Raw genomic sequence first — 9,193 nt, forward strand, 5'->3', positions numbered from 1 at the left:
CAGGGAATTCAGACTACTTCAGTAGGTTGTGAAGAAAAGCCATTGAAATGAAGGATGTGGAGTGGAGGGATACATTAAAAGGTAGGTAGTGGTGCTAACGAGATCATTGATTTATTAACATATTTATTTATATATTTGGAGGGTATGGGGAGAACTGCAGATGTATTATACAACCTATTCAATTAATACATGATATATAACTGATTGGTGCGCATTATGATAATGATGATATATATATATATATATATATATATATATATATATATATATATATATATATATATACACACACATATATATACGTGTATATACATGTATAGGGGAAAGCTACTGCTCATGGTGGTGGTGTTGAAGAAATGCGCGCAGCAAGGGAGGATGGGGAAGGTGAGAGTAGGTGGGGTGAGAGGGGTGAGATAAGAGAGGAGAGAGGAAGCATGAATAATCCATTGGAGAATCACGACAGGATTAAGACAAGGTGCAAGCCAAAAATATCCCCGGTCGAGGCAGCTTGGCGCAATAACGCTGCAACGGAGCACCACACGACAGCAAGCCACTCCTGCTGCCAGTCTCCGCCGGCTCAGGAAGCAAAACGTTAGGGGAATTATAAAAAAGCCACTATGATGTCGCCTTGTACAGTAAAACTTCCAGCGTGACGCAGCATAGAGCCTAGACTCTATCTTCTATCCCGACTGCCTGTGAGACACAGAACTTTTGGTAAATATAACATAAAATGTGTCAAACACCGACCTAGCACTTTCCTCAATTAAACAGATGGTTTTCTGAATCCAAACTTCAACACAAAGCCTCCTGCTGAGGTCCGACAGCAAAACAGAAACAATTTCAACAAGTCACTTCCTGATCGTTAAAGGGGCACTCCAGCAATGTTCCTCTTCAGTTCAGTGTACTTGTCATGGAGAGTACTACTCACCATGTGAACACAGCTGTGTAATGTATTTTGTGGCTCTGGTAGAACGATAAAAAAAACAACAACAGCAAAGTCTTAATGATGTCATCTGGGTTATCTTGTTTCGGATTGGGTATTTTAAAGCCCGCATCATAAACTGGAGGTGTGCAGTGTGAAGCATGTGGATCAGGGGTGCCCAATACGTCGATCGCGGAGGTAGTGCGAGTAGATCGCATGCCATTCAAAAAAAATTAGATGTCCGCATGGCATTTGCCACTTGATTTTCTAACACACGGGTCAACCGCGCGAGCTACTGCAAAACTCCTGCGAGCTAATTAGTTAGCCTTCCAATTTATTTCTACTAAAGAAGCTAAAGCTGTAGCGCCATGATTTGGGAAACTTCCAAAACCTCGCGTCAGAACTGGAGACTCAACGGAAGGCGTGTGCGTAACTTGACAGTGCGCGCTACACAGAGCAGATTGACAAGTGTCTGTCAGAGTTTGACAAACGCTTTCGAGACGTTGCTTTATTCGAGCCAGTTGCTACACTTATGTGCTGCACATATCGGGAAGATTTTGAGGTTGATTCACTCGCATCAAAAATTGCAACACTGTTTCACCTGAACTCGTCTGGAGTGGAGGATGAGATTTTGACACTGCAGGCTGACATTTAGCTGAAGTCCAGGGCTCATGGACAGTTTTCTCACAGAGGAAAAGTACCCAAACATGAGGACATGTGATACCTTTTTGACTGCATTATTCGGCTCTACATATTTATGTGAGTCAGCCTTTTCCCACATGAAGAACATTAAGTCCAAACACCGTTCCACCATGACTGATGATCATTTGAAGTCTGCTTGAGGCGGGCTACCAGCAGCTACTGTCCGGACTATGCAACTCTGGCCAATTCCATTCAGTGCAAGTCATCAGAGTAAGGTAATGACCAAGAATGTACAGAATTGTATTGTGCCATAAGGGTTCATGCAGTTATGCAAGGTATGCCAACATATATTGTAAATATAAAGTATACTCAGTATGTATATATAAATAAATAGATATTCAGCATTTTTAATGTAGGTAGATCATTTTGACTTGGTCATTTTAAAAGTAGCTCGCAAGCCGAAAAAGTGTGGGCACCCATGATGTGGACATTATCCTGCGTTTTCGGAGCTGGGGAAAGCCGACCACTGCCCCGGGCCCAAGTTGTCCGTGTGGCAGTTACTTTTTGATTAATTGCTTCTCTGGTTGCTAATATGCACCATTGAAACACACGTTAAAGTTGGGTAGTTTATATTAAGAAATAGTTTTTTCACTCACAGAGTCAGCTAATCTGCTTCATAAAGACTGTGTGTGGGGGTGCGGTTTGATCAGACTTGAGTCACAGTGGTCTGGCAATAGAAGTTAACATCCTGACTCAGACGTACAGTAAATACTAAGTGACGTACAGCAAACCTTCAGCAGGGTGATATTCCAGCATAGAAATAGCGCTTAGTGTCTCGGGGGAAAGTGTGTCAGGGGGCTCAACAGGGGCCCACAACTTCCTCACAAACAGCCTAGTGGGTGAAGTCACCCTGCATAGTAGGGTAGTACAATACTAACATGCTGGAGTACCCCTATTCCTTTAAACATGCTATCAAATCTGATGATTCTGAGGTAATTCCATTTTCTTCAATTGAACTTGATCATTGTCTTGACAGTGGTGGAGAAATCTGCCCTTTTTTTTCAAGATTTCCACTGAAACAAGAAAATCTGCGTCGGTATGACGGACGGCGACGTTTCTTCCGGTAAGACTCAAGCAAAGGACTCAACATGTGCATTTCACACCGTCACCCTCCATTCCTACGCCACCTCCCTTCACCAGAACATTTTCAATCATCCCTACCGCTGGAGTCTTCTCAAATTCAACTGAGGGCTTACCTCCTGTTTTGCCGGCATACCTTTTTTGTCTTTATCTCTTCCTCCCTCCAACGCCTCTCTTGCCTCACCCTTTCTCTCCCCCCTGTGTTTGTCTGCGTGTGTCACTTCAAGGTTAAATCTTCCCGCTGCTTGGTAAAACAAGCGCAGACTAGCAAAACAAAGATCAAACTCTTCCAAACACCCAAGAAGGTGACCCGAAAAACAAGCAACACTGAGACCGAACTGGTCATTTCCTGTTCGTCTGTGAAGAGTATACCTCCGCAACATGTGTGCACAATACAAAGCTGTGCAGAGCTGTACATTGCTCTTGAGTGACATTAGAATATCCACGGCATTGGGAATCTTAATAGTGACTAGATGTGGTGAGATGGGGGATTAAAATTCATTCTTTAGGAATATCTCGACATGTGAAACACAATTTCTGGGCACAAACATGCATGTTTTGCATGCTTTTGCATGTACAGGTACGTATGCAGGGACAACATACGTACAAATTCATATGACTGTGAGTGATTTTTGTAAGATGAACAGTTATGAGAAAGGCATTAAGAATTAACAGCATTTAGAAGCTTAAATCCCACAGCATCGTTACAATATCAAATGACAAGTTACCATCCAATTTAATACACTTCCACTCAACTATTCAAACAGCACGCAGACAACCATCGACATTTCACATCACTGTCATTTCATCACAGTGTTTTTTTTTTTTTGTTTTTTTTACTGCGCCTGGCTTTCTCCACATTAACGTCTCAGTCCCAATGTAACCAAAATATTCCACCTTAAAGATGTCAACATCTGCATCGAACATGTTGGAAAACACATGTAAGGGAATGAAGAGCACAGACTTATGAAGGTACCAGGCGCTTACTACCCTTAAAAGAGGAATACCACCCGCTTTAAGAAACCATCCTAGTCAGGTACAGAGAGTCAGTCATTATGGTCACGAATCCCTCAAAACCAGAAGTGAAGCGGACGTTAAAGTAGAACCAGAGACTGACTGCGTTGGCCCATCTGAACTACATTTTAAGATGCAATGTTGATTAACCAGCAGAAATACCATTTACACTTAACTTGGTTAATACACTTGGAGGGGTTCTGCCGTTACAACCTTTTTTTGCTCTGGCCATAAGCTAAATGAGTATTAAGTAAGAGTATAAAGCTATATAACTGCCGTTAATGTTTAGGTAAAGAAAAAAAAACTTCTCTTACTTGTTAAATTTCATGAGGGAAAAAAGATGCAATTACACATTTCAGTATGCTTTAGTTTAGCTACCACAACATCCCTTACTCTAGCATGGCAAGTAGCGTCTGGTGGTTCATGCTAGCTAATTAGAGCTAATCACACTGCACTTTGACCCAGGCTAAGTGAGCCGTTAGCCTCGGGCTAACACATCTTTCACCGTGGGCTAACCAAGCTAGGGCTTGCTGGCCATGCTCCAGAGCAAGGTTAGTCTCTAAGTTTGTGGGGTTATCCCCTGAAAAATGAATAAACACAAAACTAAGTTTTGTTAGTGTGATGGGCTAAAGCAAACACTGGTGTTGTTTAAAATGTAACCAATTTAGCCTTAACAGTAGCCATGTGTTACAACTGACATTCAACCCAGGGCTCGTAGAATGGCAGTGTTAATCGTACAGCACTAAGCATATGTTAACAATGTGTGACTGTGTGAAAAGGGGCTAAGTTATCCCAAGGTCAATGCAATATGCAGTGTGAAAAGCTCAATTTTAGCAAACTCAAAATGACTAAATAACAGATATTAGAGTCAGTTTGTCAAATGTATGATCCTTCTGACTTGTCACACAACATGTAGCATTTAAAATGATTCCATAATCATCACTTGAGGACAGCCACTGTTCAGCTAAAGAGAAGCAACCATATCTTGGACCACTCAGTTATGTTTCAGAGAGGTTAAGACAACCTCAAAACCTGTTCAAAGAACATTTTAGTAACCAACACTTTCCCGGATACAATCTTTCTTGCTCTGGCATGACCAGAGGCTTTTGGTGGCCAAATTATAGTTAATTAATGGAAGCACATTTTCTGTTTAACATGTTTTATCATAACTGAAATTACTGATTCAATTCAATGACTTTTTCCCATTACTGTAATGTGGACACGGTGGCCGATGTTTAGCAAAAAGTCAAATTAACAATAGCTTTAAAGAGTATTCTAAAAACCACATGTATTATAACATTCAGTTGCTGGTTTCTATGAATAACCTAAGACTGTTAAGTTATAAACCAGTCTTCATTATGCCCATAGGTTGTTGTAATATGATGTAGTTGTGCTACATTACTAATTCTAAGCCTATCAAAAGTTATCGGCCTACCTGTATACAACTGACATCCAGTATCACCTGACTCTTCAGGGATCTGTATTGAAACAGCACTTGGTGGTTTGAGCGAGAGCTGACCATGAGGGAAAGTATTTTCTGCCTCAGCATATCCTTTTTCCCCTTTTTAAAATATTTCATTGACTCCTAAGTACTTGAGAAAAAGCAGTATGTATGTTATTTTGGAAGGTTTTCAATATGTTTGGAAAATTACACGATGACCTATTTTTTACATACATATACATATACATAGCATATGTAACTCGTTAAAATGAGTGGTATACCCTTTTAAGACACAGTATTTAAGGCTCAGACTTTGGCAAAGTTGAACTGACCAGACTCCTCCAAATACATTGAATAATAAGAGCAAACAACCGTGTGTACTCTTACCAGAGTTAAATGGACACATCGTACTCATGTATTGTATCATTATTTCATGTGTTTGGGTCATAAAACTCAAGTAGTAATACAAAACCATCGGTTAGACAATGTTGTATGGAACAGAAGCATAACAATAGGTTCTTAACAGCCACACAACTATAAGTATTGCGACTAAGATAGATAGATAGGTAGATAGATCTTCTGCACAATGTTGAAACTTGATGAAAAATGTTGAATTACTGTAGATGCCATTAAATAACAAGTTTGATGAATGGGGGCCACTGGAGACTATTTATTTTACCTAGTTAGTTGGCATACAAGATAGATGAGTTGCAATAAAACAGCAGTTTGTCCTCTGAGGCTGTGGTTGCAATGTAGATTATTCAACAAGCAAAGCAGTGATTGCATATTTTTATTGCCCTGTATTGTGCAATCTCTTACTGTACATACTGAATATGTGCTGGTGCATGTTCAAAGGACAGTACATCCTATCTACCTGCCCAAACATTTACTTTCAATACACCACAGAAGATTTGAGCGTATTTATTCCTACTTTAATTGTGTTTCTGCTTTTTGATGATAATGCATTTTAGTGAAAAATAGATTCTGAGGATCCCTCGTCTAACACCCCATTTGATGCCATATCAATATTTCAGCTGTAATATCAGAGTATCACATACATTTTAGTTATGATATCCCCATAGAAGACGAGAAGGGGCTACAGCACACCATATAGCAGGAGCTTACAGAGTGGATCCAATGAAACCGATTTGTAACATTAGAAAATGTGCAATGTTTGTACGGTCACCATTATCTGTTTCCTTTTCTGAATTAAAGATTTTCGTGGATGAAAGTAAGTTTTATACATGGTTATAAAGCAAGTGAATAAAAGTGACTCAAACAACCAAATTTTACTATGAATGTGTAGGATTCAAACTATATTTGTACACTGAAACATAAACTCTGATAAAAATATGAAAAACATACTATCAACAAATCCAATGAAATGACCAAAACCACCAATGTATTGATCCTGTGTGTATCAAAGCCTTATATCTTATTCCTCTGTGCCACATAGCTCTATTATATATTTAATATGCTGCTGAAAATAGTCCGACAAATGCACCCATGTTTGAGTAACCTCTCTTGACTACTACTGTGCAACCAATGGGAACCAAGCCTATCGTCAGTGGATTTGAGACCTACCGATACAGTAGGGTGAGTCAATTAGAACATTTTAAGAGATGGACAGACAAAGTGATGGTTTTGGTCATGAATCATTTTGAATGATGCCAAGCTCATAGTTTAAAGGGACAGTGTGTAGGATTTGGTGGCATCTAGCGGGGTGTGGTTGCAAATTGCAATACCCATCCGCACACACACCCTTTCCACACTGAGATAACGTATGCCCCCTAGTGCAAAACCATGGTAATGCAGGCCATCCTTACCACAACAACACTTTTGTGGGAGCAAGTTAGACAGTGGCTGGCGGTGCCAAGGTTTCACAAGCGTGTCGGAAAATGACGATGGCCTTCAGGTAATGACAAACGTGAAAGACCTTCTCTAGAGCCGGTGTTTGGTTTGTCCATTCTGGCGTACTGTTGAAACATGGCGGTGCAAACTCTGTGAATATATGAAGGGCTCAACCCAAGCTAACGAAAACATAGTTATGAATATTATATTCCATTTCTGCTAATAGATCCCTTGAAATGCTTCACACTGGCCCTTTAAGCTGTTTTTTTTCTTTTTCAAAAGAAAAAGACCGAAGACTATAAATACGTGTTTATATATTGGATATCACATGCTGTTTACACAACCGATTGGTAAGACTCAGTGTGTTGCCTTAGAGGAATTTCCTATTCATTTATAATAATGCTATTTAAATACACAGGTGCCTAATCAGACAGCATTCAGCATTGGGAGTGATGCTAATTGTAAGAAAGCCGAAAAGTTGTAAAAGTAGCTAGGTAACAGCAATAGCTTTCGAGGTAGCAATGACTGGTTGCCCAAGTAGACAGGAAGTATATTTAGGAATGATGCACCAGAGTAGTTACTGGTAATGCTAAATACTGAAATCTCTGCAGTGAAGCTTGACCTGCTGTACAGCAAACTGTAATAGTTGTTTTTCAGACAGATTCTGTAAATTTCTAACCTAAGTTTTTGTGAAAAGTGATTTCTACAAACCCTGATAATCTGTTCTGTTGTTTCAAAAAGGGCTGTCGAGTAGTGGGTGACTTCCTTAAACGTTAGGACCAAGTACACAATGTAAAGGAGTCGAGACACACAAACAAACAATAGAATGGTGTCCACAGTTTCCCATATAAAAACGTGAATCATCAACAAACATTGACACTGCAGTGTGTGCAAGGAATACGATCTAGTATACTGGTAACATTCCACTGTTTATTACTGGCCTACTCTGTTCCAACTTTTTTCCCTTTTTATTCTTTTTTTAAGAAAATTCTGTCATTAAAAATCTTTCTATAGTATATTTTTTTTCTTAGAAAATATAGAAAAGAGAAATTTACAGTTATTTTACACATGAAATATCCTCTGGCTTTTGTTTTGGAACAGATGTGACTCATTTTGTCCTTTTGCAGCACATGGTGTTACAGAATATGCATCGAAACAACAAATATAAGTCACTACAGCGTAGCAAAGAAAACCCCAGAAAAAAGCAAAAAAAAACGCAGACTTCATACAGAAAAATTAAATACATGCATACATACAATACAGTGCCATGCAAACACAGTTCATTTTGGGAAGTCAATTGTTTTAAGATTTGCATTTCTTTCCCGTGTTTCAAACATTTCATGCCTTCTTGCTATACATACATGACATGGCTTTTACATAATATGACGTTCACGGCAGCTGCTGCAAGAAGTAGCTTGCCAAAAACTCCTCCCTTCTAAGTCGGCCGATGTTTGGTCGATGAAAGTTATAAGGTTCCTATTATTGACCTTACTTTCTAACAACAGAGAAGCAGGAAATGTGTTTGTGGTAAAGTATGGCAGGTAAACAATGATTCCTTTCTACCTTCGTGTCTCATTTGCTCACTGATATTCATTTAGTTATTGATTTTGCACTTGAATCTTACTCTCTGGTCCAGTCCCATGTCAAACATATTTCTCACTCATATTTGGTCCAATATTACCATTCGAATCTCCCCCTAGATGCCTGTTTAGCTGTCCTCGGTCAGAGCTGTTCACTTTCTCAGTGGCACCACAAAGAAACAAAGACAGCAGTGTCCCCTCAATGACAGCCCTCGTAAGAACCAGCCAATCACTTAAGAAGATATTGACTGGTCTGCAATCAGCCACATCTGCTCACGTATGGGGCCTCTCTATCACACGCCACCAGCTACAACTCTGCCTACAAAGAGGTCAGTGTGAGATTGGTATCTGTCAGAGCTGCTGACCTTGAGTGTGTTTGTTTTGGTACTGCAACCAAGATTCTTATCGGGCCTTGGCTCATATAATACACACGCATATATATATATATATATATATATATATATATACATATATATACATATATACACATATATATACATATATACACATATATATACATATATACACATATATATATATATATATATACACATATATATATATATATACACATATATATACACATATACACATATATATACA

Source organism: Anarrhichthys ocellatus, unplaced genomic scaffold, assembly GCF_004355925.1.
Source record: "Anarrhichthys ocellatus isolate YVR2014 unplaced genomic scaffold, GSC_Weel_1.0 scaffold125, whole genome shotgun sequence".
NCBI lineage: Eukaryota > Metazoa > Chordata > Actinopteri > Perciformes > Anarhichadidae > Anarrhichthys > Anarrhichthys ocellatus.